At 37.9% G+C, this 18276-nt stretch overlaps 1 protein-coding gene and 1 non-coding gene across 2 annotated transcripts in view; one reads left to right on the top strand and one right to left on the bottom strand.

Annotated features, from left to right (window-relative positions):
• Positions 1 to 18276, top strand: part of LOC106666671 (carbohydrate sulfotransferase 11) — a 98910-nt gene that overhangs the window by 51007 nt on the left and 29627 nt on the right. The gene's annotated exons all lie outside the window — the stretch shown is intronic.
• Positions 8064 to 8187, bottom strand: LOC112127320. Its single transcript, XR_002910506.1, has one exon. It is a non-coding gene; the product is annotated as a U5 spliceosomal RNA (small nuclear RNA).

The raw sequence follows: 18276 nt of genomic DNA, 5'->3' as shown, positions 1-18276 counted from the left end.
TCGAATGATGAGAAGAGAATCGCGGACCGACCCATTTTAGCTCAGTCTAATCGTTGTTTATTATGAAGTAACGAAGTCTTACGTTTTCAAACTTGGTAAGTAACTTCATAACTATATATGTACATTTCAAAACATTAAATACCTCATAAAAGTTAGGCCATCAGAACTTTCCAGACGTCATACGGTAGCTAGTTTCTCCTTTTAAACATTTCCGGCTACGGAACTGAACTTTTTCGCGAGCCCTCTCTTCAGCGACGAGGCTTTCCTTTATTAATTCGTTTATCATGGAAATTGACCCACATAACGCTATGCAGAGTATTGAAAATCGTCCTTTCTAACGACTAATGATTGAGTTTTTTTTTTTAATTCCAACAAAAATAATTACTTTATTTTAATGCTGCCATTTCTAAGGAAAAATGAGAAAAATGAATATCTATTTTATGAAATACATTAAATAAAATNTTCAATTAATTAAGGTTTTTAGTTGAGATAAAAAAGTCAGTGTCACGAGCGGGATTCGAACCCACGACCTTCGGCTAGATACGCCGCTACTCTACCACTCGAGCTATCGTGACTTCGACCCTCTCGGACACCAACTTCCCATCTCAGCCCCACCTTCTTTTTTTTTAATTTTCCCTCCTTTTTGCCATTTTTCAAATGTCGTGTAATCTGATTCTCGGCGACAAATGAAATGGACACGGAGAGCTTTATTGAAGATATACTTCATTGTAACTTATTAAATTCACTAGTTTTCGTGGTCGAAGTCACGATAGCTCAAGTGGTAGAGTAGCGGCGTATATAGCCGAAGGTCGTGGGTTCGAATCTTGTTCGTGACGCTGACTTTTTTATCTCAACTAAAAACCTTAATTAATTGAAAAATAACAATAATTGTTTATTTAACTATAAAAATTCAATAGAAAAAAGGAGAAAAACATGAATAATAACGATGAACTAGAGTCAGTATGTCCAGTTTACATATACAAATAAGTACCAAATCTAGAAAGAAACTTGTTAAAATTAAGGCAAAATATTATTTTTTAATAAAATGCAACATTAATTAAAATTAAATTCATCCACTAAAAACTTTCTATATTTTAAACAGTAATGGTATATGAATAAAAAACATCCTAATTGCCTGCATTTAAAATGGCTATACACTGATAATTTGGCAAAATTCTCTGGTTGTAAAGATTAAACGATGTTATTCCAGGATAGGGCATTCGCTAGAAAATGCATTACACGTTCATTGATAATGTAGTTCCATAGCAAACAACGGTAATTATAATTTTGTCTCCAGCGTTGATATTTTCGAGTTCTTGCACTCCTTCTAAACAGACCTTAACCCAAACAGTCTTTAACATTTCATGAGTAATCAAATTAGCCAGCTTGTTATGATCGTAAGATTAATATATTTGGATATGTGATATAATGAATAGAAAGAGGGATATATAATATATTAATAATGATTATTTGGAGATCGTGAATAAATTAAATAGATTAAATAATATATTTGTTATGAACGTTTTAACGCCTATAATTTTCGTCAAATCTTGGGATTGTCTTTCTTCCAAACTTGAATTTTCCTCTCATTTTGTTATAACTTTATCAATTATTTTGATTCTCTGCAGAATTTCGTGATGGCTTCTTCTTAGATCTGGTTTTATTTCTTTGCACCTCAGGAATATTGTTGGCACTATCGAAAGCCTCCTATTGAACATGAACGGGGCGGGAGATCGAGTGCAGTTATTATCGCTGTTTTGGGGCAAGTACTTCCACGAAAGTGAACCACTCCAAGGGGGTTTTGCTACTGTAACGATACACGGGAAGTCAATCGTCATCGAATTCCTTCTTCACAGGGCGTTGGGAGAAAAGAATTGCCATTTTGAGACAAAAGAGAGAGAAGCCGATTGAAAACAGTTGTAGCGAGTTGTCTCATTGGAAATGTCCCTTGCATTTAGAGGTTAATTGAGGAAGTACCATTTTGTCCTTTCGTTTTTCCGTTCGTGTATTGCAATATTGTTTTGAACATAATAAGTCAAGGGCCCATTTATTCTGATTTATATTTGTTCGTATTTTTTAAAGTCTAATAAATTTACTTTTTAGTCAAGCAAAATTTTATTTTTTCACGCTTATATTCGTTTTATTTGCACTGTTTTTATTTCTGTTAAAAAAACTTCGCAACTCTTCTAATTTGCTCTAATTGCGAGCAAGATCTTTCTGATTGAGCTTTTAGAAGTCATCTGAAGGTAAGTTTATTTTTAAAAACGACCTCCAGGTGATAGGAAAAGTCAACTTACTGGAAACTTGAGTTGCCTTTCTTCCGAAGTCTAAGTTGAGTTTTCCTCTCATTTTATCAGATATTTTTATAACCTTCTCATTTTTTTTAAATTCTCTCCAGAATCTTATGATGGCTCTTTATTTATATTTATATAATTTATATATGGTTTTATTTCGTTTTCGCTCAGGAGTCCGTTGGCACAATCGAAGTCCCCCTTTGTACAAAGATCAAGTTCGCTGTTGTAGGACTTTAGGACAAGTACTACCGCTTCTTCTAATTTGGGAACTTTTTTAAATATGAAATACTTGGCTTCTTATATAAATAAAATACCGTATAAACTTTAATTACAATTAATTTTAAAATTACATAAAATTAAATATAAAAAGAAATCCTTCTTCTATTAATTCAAGATTTTTATAAAGATGATTATTTTATTTTTNTATTTTATATTTAAAAAAACTCGAATTAACAAAAGAATCATTTGTTTTTATATTTAATTTTATAAAAAAGTTATTTTGAAGTTAAGAAGGGGCAATGTTTTTAAATATAAAATAATTTGGCTCTTAGAAGGCCATATTTTGATAATTAATTACTATTAACTTAATATATGTAATTAAGTATAAAAATGTAGGATTCTTCTGTTAATTTGAGACTGAAAATATAAAATTGGTTGATATATAAAATACCACGTGAAAATTAATTACGATTAATATTAAATAAAAACAGATGATTCTTTTCTTAAATCGAGATTTTTTACATTTGGCTATAAAAAACTTATTTTATATTTTCAAAAAATCTCGAAATAATAGAAGTGTCATTTGTTTTTATATTTAATTTTATATGAATTAAAAAAAGTTAATTTGAAATTAAAAAGGGGCAATTTTATTTATATTTTCATCAATGATGCTTTTGCAGTGTACATTGGGAGGCGACGTGTAACATTGTTAGGGAATATGAGTTCAGAAAAAAAGGAAAAGAAAAAAAAAAAGGAAAACAATGATATAAAGTTACAAAAAAAAATACTTATACTTAACTAGTTGAATTATTTTGTAAAGAGAGACCGAGAAAATTGGATTGAAACCAGCTATACCATATTTCTTGGTACTTTGTATATTTCTGCTAACCGGTAGAAATTGGTGATATCGTATTAATTTCCTAGCTTCTGTTCGGTTTTTGTTAGACGTTCTTGACAGAAGTTAAAGCAAATCCGCCTAATGTTCAGCACTAAAGTCAGCCCAAATTAGGGCCGGCAGCAAATACTAGCGGAATTTAATTCCGCCCCTCGTGTTATTTATACGTTTTTTCCTCATAGCGGACCGTACTTCACCGCAGACGACAGAAAAGAGTTTTCGTTGCCAAATTGCCTTCCCGCCCTTTCGCCAATCAGTAGAAGGTATGTTGCGATTAGTTTTAATTTCTCAGTATCAACTCGACCCCACACGGTCCAAGCCGATGTCTTCAATTCTGTTTTTTTTTTCCATTGTCCTCCCTTTGAGAAAAATCGATCAGGTACAACCGCCCTTCCCGAAGGAAAAGAGGGTGTCGATTGGGGACGAGTAACGAAATAGTAATGGTCACGTCTGCTCTCGCCGTTCGCTAAACCTAAACTAACACCTATCTTCTTCAAGCTTTCAAAGAAAATCTATTATTCAACAGCGTACTTTTTGTATTATTACAATGGAAAACTTACACAGCACGGCAGACAATTATTCAACAAGTGCCATTCACCATCCAAGAAACTCTTGATAGTAAATGTCAATCTCCCTTTAACTTTAAATTTATTACAATTGCCATGAACTTTCTCCTGCACATGTTTATCACATTCTCAGTGAAAACATTGCCTCCGTTTACACTGTGTTCATTTTTGTGTTACCCCTGTTGGAAGCTGCAAGAAAATTGTATATTTAACTTGAAAAATCGCTTTAATGCATTTTTTACGTCGCACAAACTGACGAATGATGACTTTTGACGTAGTGCAATTTGTGACCCGCGTTCAACAACAATTATATACCAAGAACAGATCAGAAATGAGGCAAATTAGAAAAACAACACTAACTTCTTTTGCCGAGCTTTCGCCTTCATCAGAACATTGAAACATTAATTAAGAAAGGCATCAAGCTGAATGAACAAGAGCCGGCACGTGACGTTCATACTTAAGTTAAGAGTTGGCCCTCCGAGAGTCTGAGCCGGTATAGAAGTACCGTCCTCATGCGATTAAGAATAGGTCATACGCGGTTGATACATTGACACCCATTTTGGAGCCATAACCCCTTTATGCAGAAAAGGTTACTCGGTACGTCCCACGTAATAGAAGCTTGCCTTGTCTTGGCTACATATAGAGAGCGCGCGGACATACCTTCGCGTATGTCAGTGTTTCTCTTGCATAGTAGCGGGTTTCTAGGTCCCCTGTTCCGGTTTTTGGAGCAAGTATTTTTTATTGTATATAGATCGTTCTTGTTTTGTGGTTCTGTGTTTTGTTTGAGCGCGGTATTTATTAGTGTGAATGATGAAATAAAGTCAGGGCCATGGAGTAATATACATGAAAGTACTCCATTGACCCTAACTTAAGTTAGCCTTTTTTACTAGTGCCTGTAGTTTGGTGGAGGAATATCGAGTACTCTACCGACAACCAGTCTGAGCGCATATAATTAGGTGTGAATAAATTTGTTTGTCCAATTGTCTTCTGTGGGTTAGTTTAAGCTAGATCCTATTTTGCATGAGTTCGGAGCAAAATGACTGAAATGAACTAACTGTTGAAAGCCCCTGGGGCCTCCGTTGGTTGGATAGCGAAGACCCCCCCCCAGAATTTGACTCAAGGGGTGTCCTAGTGACCCAGCCGCTTAACGGGGTAGGTGAAATCGCGTGAGGTTTAGACCCTATCACCATATTAACTTATTCAGAAATTTCCACAAATAGATATATTTAATAGCTCTTTATAAACCATTAGAGAATATCTCTTAGTTATGAAATTATTGCTTTTTCATATGGTCAAACTTTTATTTTTTGATTGCAAAATATATTGTGTATTGTGTTTTGAGCATCTGCCACTTTAAATGAATAACGATCAAATTAGTTAGGAACAAAATTAGATACATTCTTCTCGTGGCCATGGCCAACGTGGAGCCTTGATTTGACCGTACTAGATTTTTACATATGGGGAACTCTGAAATCTGCATTTTACAGCACACGCTAATAAAGTTAAATGGTACTAAAAATTAAATGAGGACAAATCCGACCTTACGATTTGATCGAAATTCTTTTAAAAATATAAAATTAACATTTTTAAATAAATTAGTAGTATTAACGGTATAAACAGTTAAGGTAATGATTTCCATGATAAAAGGGTCTTGAAACCACTTGTTAATTCAACCATTGAATTACCTCGGCTCTAATGCAAAACAAACTCTGCAGGTCTAGAAAAAAAGTCCAAAAATACACAAAGACCCCTTTGGCAAATAAAAAGTTAACGTTTTACTCTCTAAAATCTCTTTTTAACGATTTGTTTCATTAGACAGCGCCGTGAACAAATGACAAAGAAAATGGGGGATCGAAGCCTTTTATTTATTTTCCTTTTAAAGAATTAAAAAGACAGCAAGATACATAACGTTTCACTATGAGAGGAAGTTTTAATAATAATTTTGCGACGGGTGTCATGTACGGGCTTATGTCAAAACGTTTAACACAAAATACCATAAGAGACACAGTGAATCCACCGTCATAAAATTGGAAGGGAAATAAATCACGTCACGCGTCCATCGGTCATTTTATATTGAAAGGAGGGGGGGGGTCAAATATCAATAAATCACAATGACAAATATAAATCGCCAGATTTCAAGATATGGTAGGTAATATAAATAACCGTTATTGATATATTTTTGTACGGACATCATTTGTACGAGGAAGGTTATGCCTGTTCTGAAAGCGAATACGAGTACGAAGTTGTTAAATGATAACGTGAAAAGTTTCAGGTTCCTTTAAACAAAATTACCTAGTGATATATGAACCAGGAATAAAGTTAATAACATTTAATATATCGTCCTTACAATGTCCAACTAACGAACGTGGAAATATCGTACTTTTTAACAGACCAAAAACTCCTTTAATTCTGATTCCGAAATGAGCGCATTTCCGAAGCGGTCATTTTTTGAAAATTTCCTATGCAATGTTTAATACTTCTTACGATTAAGGCTTGTACAACTGGGACTCATTGGGTAGATTCATGTTGCGATTCAGAATCTACCCACGTCTGTCAAAAACTGTGTCCACACTGAGATTCATATTGCGATTGAGAATGTACTCACGTCTGAGGAAAACTGTGTCCACACTGAGATTCATGTTGCGATTCAGAATTTAATCACGTCTGACAAAACTGTGTCCACCTGAGATTCATGTTGCGATTCAGAATTTAATCACGTCTGACAAAACTGTGTCCACACTGAGATTCATGTTGCGATTCAGAATGTATTCATGTCTGACAAAAACTGTGCTACACTGAGATTCATGTTGCGATTCAGAATTTACTCACGTCTGTCAAAAACTGTGTCCGCACTGAGATTCATGTTGCGATTGAGAATGTACTCACGTCTGAGGAAAACTGTGTCCACACGGAGATTCATGTTGCCATTCAGAATGTACTCACGTCTGACAAAACTGTGTCCACACTGAGATTCAGAACCAAACGAAAAATGGAGGAGAAATTAGCTCTCGCATGAGCATCCGTAGGTGTTCTGTCGATAATTATTATTGGGGGGGGGGAAAGAAGATGGTGGGCTCGCACATTGCTTACAGACCGTAACCGCCAAGCGAATAGTCTATTAGATACTTTAAAAATGGAAGATGGAATGGTGTTCAGGAATTTTGTATGAATGTCCCCAACCGATTTCGAAGTAATTTTAAAGAAAGTTGGTAATAGATAGTTCAAAACAATTAAATGTGAGTATGAACTATCTTTATAAAAGATTGAACAACACACTCCACCATTTCTATAAGAATATGGCATGTTCGATGGTGTGCATTGCTTTAAAATTATTCGGGATTTAAAAAAAGTCAGATTAAAGCTTATTTCAAAAGAAAAGAGGAAGTAAAGACATTAAAAACTTGGAAGAAAAATCCAAGTGAATGTATCCAATGAAAGGATAAGTAAAGTCGGTAGTGTATAGTAATATTGGTGGGAAGGACTTGGGATCAAATTTTGCGAGCACAAGGATAAAAGATTTTTTTTTTTGTACATCCGTAACATGAAGTCTGTCTTTGTAATCGATAAAAGGATTTTTTGTTTTGTTTAAGCTACTAGTGTTAAAAAGGACTGAAGCGTCAACGAACTTAAAATGATTTTTATTAATTCCTTGCCCTTCATTGTCTTTCTTTGTCGTTTCTTTGCTTTTTACTCTGATTTTCATGTTTCTCCATTTCAAATTTCGCCCCTCTTTGATAAAAATCCAACAAGTCATCATGTAGTTGATGGTTACTTCAAATGAACAAGGGTTGATATGTCTGGGTTAACAAAAGCTTCGATTTGGTCACCATCAGTGTGAGAAAGAGGACAAGAACGCTTTGCACCTTCCAAAACGAAATTTTAGGTTCTAAACTGCGGAAACCACTTAGTACGGTGCCTTTCTCCTAAACGGTCATCACCATTCATATCAGAAATTTTTATTGATATTTTCAAATCAGAATTTTCACGATCTCCAAATAATCAATAAAAATAGACATTTTTAAGCCGGGTTAGATGTGAGGAGCATTTTTCCCTCATATCCAATATTAAGGACATAAACGTTCCTTCTTGCCTAATAAAAAAATAAAAAGACAAATAATAACATTTCTTTACAGACCCATCAGTGAGTCCCCCTCCACGGAAATTTTTAGTAAAAGGCGAAAGATTTATTCGTTATGAAGTGCTCTCTGGCTGTGTTCTTCGACCTCAAGAAGGCATACGACACGACGTGGAGGTACGCGGTTCTCCGGAAATGCTGCGAGTTCGGACTTCGAGGTAACTTACCCCGGTTCATTCGGGGCTTCCTTAGTAACCGGAGATTTAGGGTACGACTGGGGTCCGCGCTTTCAAGGGTGCATGTTCAAGAGAATGGCATCCCCCAGGGGTCGTTGCTGAGTGTGTCGCTCTTTGCGGTGGCAGTAAATGGCATCGCCGACGGCATACCTCCCCAGGTAAAAGTTAAATTAGACGTAGATGATTTGAGTTTCTACCTTTCAGGGAAGGACCTGGACAAAGTTGGGGAGGTTATGCAGACGGCAGTCGACGTGGTAGCTCTCAGGGCAGAGGAGGCCGGCTTTAGGTTCTCGGCGACCAAAACAGTGTGCGTTCACTTCTGTAGGCTGAGGAGGGAGCACACTCCTCCCCGGATCTTCTTGGGTGGCGTACCGATAAGGGGCGCCGTGAGCGTGAGGTTCCTCGGTCTCCTCTTTGACGAGAAGTTACGTTGGCAGTTCCACGTCGACGCCATCGAAGGGAAGTGCCAAAAAATAATCCAGCTCCTTCGATTTTTGGGGAACTTTCGTTGGGGGGCTGAAAAGGAAATATTATTAAAGATATTCGACTCGCTGCTGTGCTCGATAATGTTTTATGGATGTATGGCGTATGGTTCTGCAAGGAGGTCCCGCCTGACTAAGCTCGACCGTCTCTATTATCAGGGTCTTCGAGCGGTGCCAGGCGCCTTCAGGACCACCCCATTGGCCAGCCTTTGCTGCGAGGTGGGTGTTCTCCCGCCGGACCTGAAGCGGGAGCAGCTCCCCTACGGATATGCGGCATCCATACTGGCCAAACCAGGTAATCCGCTGGCGGTAATGATCACGGGCAACTCTCACAAGGATAAGTATTCCAGGCTGCCCACCCGGACGCGACCTCTAGGGATCCGCTTTGCCGAATCCCTGGAGGGGATGGTACTGGGGCCGGTTCTTCCTCTGGGACACCGGGCGTACTCGTCCGGGAGGATTTGGCAGCCCTGCCCAAGTCGTGTACCATGCCGAAACAATACAAAGCGGAGTTCCTTGAACTCCGCTCTCAGTATCCCGGATGTAAGACCGTCTTCACGGACGGCTCTAAGACCGGGGCGGGTGTGGCATACGGGGTGTACACGCGGGAGGAGAGCTCCTCCCACCCACTCCCTAGAGAGTGCAGTGTGTACACCGCCGAGTTATACGCGATTTGGCACGCAATGCCTGGGGGTGTCGGGCATGGGGGACGAAACTGTTCTGATCTGCACTGACTCCCTCAGCGCGGTGAGAGCCCTGAGAGACCTCTATTCACGGGATCCACTGGTCGGCAAAATCCAATTAAAATATGCGGACGTTGTGCGCGCCGGGAAAAGGGTGGTTTTAGCCTGGATTCCAGGATACGTCGGACTGGAGGGGAACGAGAGAGCGGACCTGGCCGACTCGACTGACGCGTTGGTGTCCGTTAAGCCGACGGTCGACCGGTGGAGCTCGGAGGGGATATCTCGAAGGGAAAGCGTTGTCCTGACCCGCCTGCGGATAGGCCACACACGTGCGACTCATGGGTACCTGTTGGTTGGCGCGAGTCGACCTAGGTGCCCAGCATGTCAAGTAGACAGACTCACGGTGTCGCATGTGTTGGAGGGGTGTCGCAGCTTGGCCCTGTATAGGGACCGAAATGGAATACCGCCGGTTTATAGAAGAATGCTCGAGCATGGCAGCGAATTCAAGGACAAACTTTTGAGGTTTCTAACAGATATTGGGATTATGGGTTGTATATAGAGGGGTATTTATTTTATAGGTTTAAGTTTAGCTTTAGTTTCTGGTAGAATAGAAGTATGTTGGGCGGCGGTGCAGCATATTATTTCAAGGCTTCACCGCTGCTCCGGTAAGCCGGTTCGGGGCGGAATATCGAGTACCCTCCGACCCGGATTCTAGACAGAGGATACGCATGTGTGATTGGGTTTGTATATAGTAGTATGTATGTATTTATTGTATGAGTGAGTGTGAGAATGACTTGTTTTAGGGAACGTAAGGGCGCCGAAATGACCAAAGAAGTCGATGGCGCCTGACCAGAGCCCAACATCGGAGTCGCTTATGCACCAAGGTGGGTGACTCCCCCTGATCTATCAGGGAGAGGCCAGAGGCCTCCTAGGAGGTCTCGTAATTCTAATAACATTTCCTCCACTGGACTTTACCAAAAATCAACTTTGTTAAAACCGATGAAAAACTGAATGTTTCTACTTTTAATCGATGTCAAAATGCTTAGCTTTTACCCCATTTCAAGTAACAACAATAAGGATGTAATAAATAAAACTTCTCAAACGATTTATTTTATTACGCTGGTTCTACTCTATTTATGAAGGTGACGTTTATAAGGGCTCTGTGATTTATGGCGTAGTCCGGTTGGTGCGTTTCAGTTATCACCATTTTTCCGATTTTCGAAAAAAAAAAAAATCCGAGGCGAGGATAGGCAGAACTTTTGAGAAAAAAATAATATTTTTTGATTTTCCCAAAGAATTGTATTCAGCTGTTTTTGGGGGTGCGAACGAATATTGAATTTTGTTTTTTGCTAAAAATATATTGTACTTTAACCTAATATGCTACGTCGTTCGGTTACAAGTTATGTATTTAAGTACATATCTAATATAAATAATATGGCAATTATTCATTTTGGCCTTAGTGACTGAACGACTTAATTAAAATCTTCCGCTTGTAAAATCGTTAATTTATATTATACTGGACGGATATGGGTATAGCGGTGGCCGAGTGATTACGGGGCTCTGACTCTTATTCCTCACGCAAGCAGATCTGGGTTCGAATCCCGGCATAGTACCTACCTGGAAATTTGTCTGTATGCAAGTTCCATTGCAGACGGGCGAGTTACGACGGCTAAAAGTTTCAAACGTCTGTGATTAATTGTGAACGGAAGATAGTAAAGCACTCGAACTATTGATAAAATCCTCAATAGCAGGGTTTCCAATATATTTTAAGTATAACGTACAATGCTGGAATGTTAATTTGATTATGTTTATTTATTTAATAAAATAAAGATGAGTGATTTCAGGCTGACCGTGTATTTTAGATACAGAGTAATTTTTTTAAAATCAAAATTGGAATTCGGTTTTGCCATAAGGTTTTTTCACGAACTCTTCGTTCATCGGAGGAAATGGTGGGGCTTTCTTCCCCAGGGCATTTCAAAAAGCTGTTTGCGAGATTGGCGCAGTCAAAAAGAAAAATATATCCGATTTAACTGGCCACTTTTTTTTAAATACGCCTTCAGTGTCGGGAGTCCTGCTATTGATTTCCCAGAAGCGTGAAAGTTATTCGGTTTTGGGTAAGTGTTCTGAATATAAGATTTCCCTGTGAGGATGTCCTGATCCTCCTTTTTTGAAGGGTCTCAGGAAGCAGCATCGTTTTATCATCAATCCCACTCCCTGATCTGTTAAATCCCTCCAGGGACAACATTGTAAAGGATCGCTTTCATCCTTAATAGGACGTTCTATCCGTTTTCACGCCTTTATTAATTCGGCCCTCTGAACCCGAGGAACCATCAACAAAAGAAATTAAACGTTAAAACAAATTTAACAAACTAACATGGTTAATTTTAGTTTAGGCCCAATTTACGGATGTAGATTCCAACTCGCTTATCTAAGAGAACTAATACCTAAACCGCTTTTTGGCCCTGTGGTAAATGATTTATTCACTAGATCCGAATATCTAGAAGGTCAAGATATTTGAATAATTACAACTTTCTTCACTGAGTACCTCTCACTTAACTGAAAATAAACCTCTTTGAAAAATCGTACATTATGGCCCGCCGGTTAAATTGAATGAATAAATGAGTGAAGAACTTTATTTTCTAAAAGAAAGTACAACATAATAATAAATAAAAAGTTCTTAATTCATCATTTATTGCATATCCGTGATGATAGTGGTAGCCAGGGGACTTGAAAACAAGCGTATTACAGGGGGCCCCTACGATTCCAATGCCACGTAGCGCGCTACCGGGTTTGGAAACTTGAAATTTTGTGCTACCCGTGGTTCAAGTGGTTATGCACCCTCCCCCGTCTTCGCAGATAGGATCTTACATCCTAACCCATCTGTGCTACTGACGGAGCACCCGCCGTCCGCCTGCTGACGTATAGCCAACACATGAACACAACTTGTGCTTAAGAAAGTTCACCACGTTCTCAGGGCTATACCATTATGCTTTGCCTGAAAACCTCCCTTGCAGGGTTAGGAAAGGTCTTAAGGAAATATGCCGTAGGGCCTGGATTGAGAAGAGAAAACGCCCGAGAACGCGAGGCTCTCACTTTCAGGTTGCTGGAAGACTGGAAGTGCCAACACAAGGCCTGGTAGTGGATCTCAGCTCATTACGACGGTAAAGGAGGACAGAAATATAGTCATTGCTGCAAGACGGAACCCTTTTCACAGTGCCCGCCACATCCTAAATGAATTACAAGGCAAGTTTTTGCAAGGCCTTTACCAACACAAACAATTCGTTATTGTTTGTGGAAAGGTGGCCTAACATCGTAGCCCCATTTGTGACCTGCAACAATAGCCCGCCACCAGCAAGTCAGGAGAATATGGTTCAGCGAGGGCCTAGAAGGGAACACCACTTGGAATGCTGTTACGTTTACTTATATAGTGATAGCGACGAAGAGTCTACCAACACCAGTGAATGTGTACAATGCCCCAGTTCGTGCTCCCTTCAGTTCAGTTTGGAGGATGCGGTGTAATGGATGGGGCTGGGATTTACACTGGAGGACGGACTGGACTCCATATTTTTGAAGGCAACCACCGCAGTCCGTTATGGCCAAGAAATTATCGAAGAATAAATCTCTGAAAACATTGGCAGGGATTTTCAATTTCTAGATGACATTGGAGGCAGAGTTGTTCATCAATGTTTAGAAAACCTCGGAATTTCCCATCTGCCCCTTCGCCCATTGTCTCCAGACCTCAATCCGATTGAGGATGTGTTGGATGCGTTGCATCGATGGCTTTTCGATCACCATCCGCAGCGTTACAACATCTATGGAGTGAAAGTCCTTATGAAATTAGTGACAAAATTATTAACAATATGCCTAACAGGTGCATAGAGGTTTTACCTTACAGAGGACATTATACACGGTATTAATGGATAAAAAAAATTATTGTACCCAATAAACAAAATTACGGAATTAAAACATTTTATTTTGTTATTTTTCAAAATCCCTTAACTTTCCCTTCAGTAAAAACATAATAATTTATAATAAATTTTAGTGCAATTTATAATAAAAATAAAATAATAATACTAGGGGAGGCGTCGGTGGCCGCAACGGTTTAGGCGTTGACACGGCGCTCATCTCTGTAAGGTAAAGGTCCCGGGTTCGAATACAGCGACCCTGCATTTGAACCCGTCATACAAATGGGCTTTTTTTCAAAAACACCGGCACCCCGAGGGTTGATTTAATCTAAGTAAATACTACAAAATTGGCAATATCCCTCTTCACTTTTCAGCAGTTTAGTTTGGAGTAAAAGTCGTGGGGAGGAAATAATTTTCTAATAAAGAAACGCTAATAAATCATAAAGTTATTCAGATATCGTGAGATGCGGTCGGGAGTGATGTAGGTTTCAGAAAAACATTTTCTTTATCGTGCCAACGTTTCGATCTTTTATTGAGATCATCNGATAAAGAAAATGTTTTTCTGAAACCTACATCACTCCCGACCGCATCTCACGATATCTGAATAACTATCGATTAACGGTCACTAATCTCTACACATAAATCATAAAATCGACAAAACGGACATACTACCTTTAATACTTTGAAGTTCGAATTCGGTCGGATAGAAGGGTTTGAGAGCAGGCTGAACCAAACCGAATTATTCGGGAATATGGACGTGTGAATTTTCTTTTTAAGATGAGGAGTCAGAAAGAGTGTTGGCATGAAGATTACGTCCAGATATTAATACTTCTTCACAACTTAAATTCGTTTACCCTGGAAGGACTGTGATTCCCTACGTGCCAGCCTTCCTCCTCTCCGAAAAATCATGGTGTTTGATGTACCCAAATTTACAGAACCGTTCCATTGAGAGCAATAATTTTTCAATGCAATAATGTTCCTCTGTAAAGCAGCAGAAGTAGCCAAGATGACTATATCGTCAGCATAGAGAAGACATTTAATTGATAAATTAGAGAAGCGAATACCAAAGTTCAGCCGCTTAAATTATTATCTTATCGACGAAATATTCAAAATGAACCAGATCTCTTCTAATATATACCTCATAACTCATAATATATTCACATCTTAACTTTTTTTTCCGCTGCATTCGAACTCGGGATCTTTACGTTACAGTGATGAGCGCCGTGTCAGCGCCAAAACAATTGCGGTCACCGACGCCCGTGCACATCTTAACTTTACATTAAAATAAAGACAAATGTGAGGTATTACATAATGTTTTTTAATTTTTTTTATTTATTGTTATCTGTACAAGATACATATATATATANTATATATATATATATACATTGAGCATATAGTATGGTTACATACAACTCCGACAGATTTGTCACAGCGGGAGGAAGTTAGGAGAGAAACCAGGCAGTACTGGACTCTCTTTTATTTAATGACGTTAAGATGGGAGGTCACGAGATTTAAACGGTGTGGAGGATTATAAGGGTGGGACTTTGAGGAAAGAGTTTGGGCTAGTGGGTTAGGGCGGAGGGATTGTTTAGAGTGGAAATTGAGGAAACGTGTTTAGATAAGATGGAATTTTCACGAATGGAATTTTCAATTCTTTATGGACCATTTGATTGGTGACGTAGAAGGGAGAGGATACGGTGGAGTACTTTAGATTGAAAGGGTTGAATACGTTGGACGTTGTACGATTTGGCCGGGCCCCACAGTTCGTCTCCGCAGGTCGAAGCGGTTAGTGTGTCATTTATACTTAATGTTGATTTTGGCCCCAGTAGGTGGGGCTGATCCATGATTACTTAATCCATATCTTTTTTAAGTTCGTGTCGTTTTAATCTTGTATTTGGTTTCCGTGTAAGCTTGCTATGTAAGTAAAGCCCAAGGTAGCGGGTTTGGTTGGATGGTGGTATTACCTTGTTTATGTGCGCTGGTTGGCAGGTTGGGTGTAACCGTATCTTTCTGATAAGCAACGTCAGCATCTTGGAGGTGGAGACTGGGGTAGAAGCAGAACTACATGGGCAGAGGAAAATTAACTTCTGTATCAAAAGTTATTAACTACAGGAGTGGAAGGCTTACGGTAAACAGACTCGTCAATTATTCCAATGTTTCCTATTATATACCCTGTTGGGAGGTCTAGGAGTCGATTTATAACAATGGTGGGAGTGCAGGGTATCGGTAAAGTCAAAGTATCTTGGGAAGTCGGAACAAGGGGAAAGCTTTTAAATTAAAATATTTAGAGCTAATTGGAATAATGGATATTACAATTTGTTGGCTTTTTTGCTCGTTAAACCTGAACCGCCAGCGAGAGCACCATTCGGCAATGAGGTTCACATATTGTCGGATTGCTTCTTTACCTAGGATAGGATTTGACTGTGTTGATAATATATAATATATAATAGTAATAATAATAATGGAGCCTATTTAACGTATACCTTGTGCAACATAAAACAAAATGTGTGATAGAAATGTTTAATGTGTTTTTGGGTAAATTGTCCAACAGTCGGTATTGTCCACTAATTCTCGACTTTTAATGTAAAGTTTAAAAAAATTCTCCAGCATGCCTGTATGCAGATGTAAACCGTAAGATATAATATATTAAAAAAGTTATAATAAAATGTTGTGTCTCCCAGGAGACAAGGAGTTATTTTTGTAATTTCAAGCTCGCAGAGGTGTATTACGCTATTTTTCGATCTCGTACGACTTAAATTATGCTTGCCACCTGAGCGGACCAGCATAAGCGCAACCCCCTCGCACCCTCTCACTCACTCTTTCTCTACATTTTAACAGTATTATAAATGTTAATAGTCATGTTTCCCTGTGATAAAAATGAAAGTAATCTCATTATAAATGAAAAAATATAAATAATTGCAAACACTAGTAAATTCGGAGTTCCGGGCTTGTTAATTCAAAACTGTATTCCCAAATTTAGTTAACAAAAGAAAAGAAATCAATTCAAAAAATTAAACAAAAGAAAAGAAATCACTTCAAAAAACTAACTCTAAAATCAATAGAACAGAGAGCGATGTTCACAGTTTTGCCACATCCTTTTTTTCTTATACTAACTTAAATTAATTAATTTAACTTTATATGAAAATAAAGGCAAATATCAATATTAAAAAAATTGCTTATAAGTCGTTTCATTGATTCGATAAATGAAAGGTAAGAAAAGCCATACAATTCATGTAAGTAAAATGAAGCTTTTATACTAAATAAAAAGGGGTTGCGCTTATCCTTTCATTACACGCTTATTTCACTAATGGTAAGTGGTGCTTCTGCTAAGTATCTGATCCCAAATTCCTTGAAGAGGGAATATCGCTGGAAAGTGGTGATAGACTCGGACCGAGAGGGCAATCAACATCACCGTCCTGACAATTAAATTATTTTTATTAATAATTGTACTTTCAATTAGCATGTAACAATAAAATTACATCACTAGTGAATAAAGTATGCCAAAAGTGATAGATTATTGGAATTGTGCAATACACAAAATGTAATAAGTCTTTCTCATTCTTCATTTTCAAAATAGTTCAAACAGTCCAAATTTTTTGAGGAAAAGGTTTTGGATTAAATAAAAATAATTTCGTGTAGTCTGATGGTCGACGATTGCTCATGATCAAATTGGTTCTCGCTGTTCTTTTGGCTGTTTTGGAAAGAGCCTTTTCTACTTTTATTGTGATACTACTCAATAAGGTGACCAATAAATTATATAAAAAAATTGCTATCTATATAAGGAAATCAGTATTTCCCACAGTGCTACTCGATAGCCAAATATGATATGGAGGAATAAAATGTTATTTATTAATACAATTTTTGTTAAGTTTTTTTATGTGAGAATCACCACATTTGTTAATATACTATCATATATTATTGTACATTTTACTTCGCACTACAACAAACTATTGCGCGACCTCATGAAACAACTCGCTTCCCGAAATGAGTGTTGTCCACAGTCTTCCTCTCAGTGTTATTCGAATGTGGGATGCAGGGAAAAATCAATGCTATTTATTGGAACACTATTTGTTAAATTTTTCAGGTGAGAAAAACCATATTTGTTAACATATTATCATCAATTATAAATCCTAGGATATTAAGTAATTTATCTTAATTGAGTATATTAAGTATTTTACTTCGCACTATGGCGCATTTTGGATTTTGGGTAATAGGTGTATGTTGTATATGTTGACTAATTTTGGAAAATAAGAATGGATTTTAAGCGAATCTTCACAAAGTACTGATTTCAGGCGACTCAGAATAGGCCATACGTTGCTAGACGTAAATTACTGCTGTTATTCCTTTGTTCCATATAGAGAGTGGATTGGCGATTTGAGAATTGTACTTGAGTTAAACGTTTCGTGTAATCGAAAGTATTTATCAGCGTGATTGCATAGTATGAGAGAGCCGAGGAACGATTGAATATTCCCCGCACACAAGATTAGTTGTATAGTTTGTGCACGGTATGTATTCAGGAAAAGGTGGACTTGCGTCGGGTGGTGCTCAAATTCTAGCTGGTGGCTTAAACTGTTTTGAACCAAAAAATCACTTTTTGTAATTAAACTACATCATTAAGATAGATGGGATTTTTTTCAAACAAGCTTGGTGAGTAAAATAAAAGCTGATTAATGCCACAGTTATTCTTTATAAAGGTTAATTTAAAATTATAATAGTCAACAAAGAAAAATAGTACGTGCTCATAATGTGTGTAAAAAGAAATTCTATGTACCCAGACTATAGTAGGAAGGTAAATAATAAAAATATCTCGACGACCTAGAACTGGATAGAAAGAACTCTCTACATTTCCAGATCCTTTTCTTTTTGGAAAACCGATGGCGGTATTTCAGATTAATTTAAAAGAAAAAAGTGACGAAATAAT

Source organism: Cimex lectularius, unplaced genomic scaffold (genome assembly GCF_000648675.2).
Source record: "Cimex lectularius strain Harlan isolate CLEC.00 unplaced genomic scaffold, Clec_2.1 scaffold173, whole genome shotgun sequence".
Lineage (NCBI taxonomy): Eukaryota > Metazoa > Arthropoda > Insecta > Hemiptera > Cimicidae > Cimex > Cimex lectularius.
This window is presented reverse-complemented; position numbering and strand designations above follow the sequence as displayed.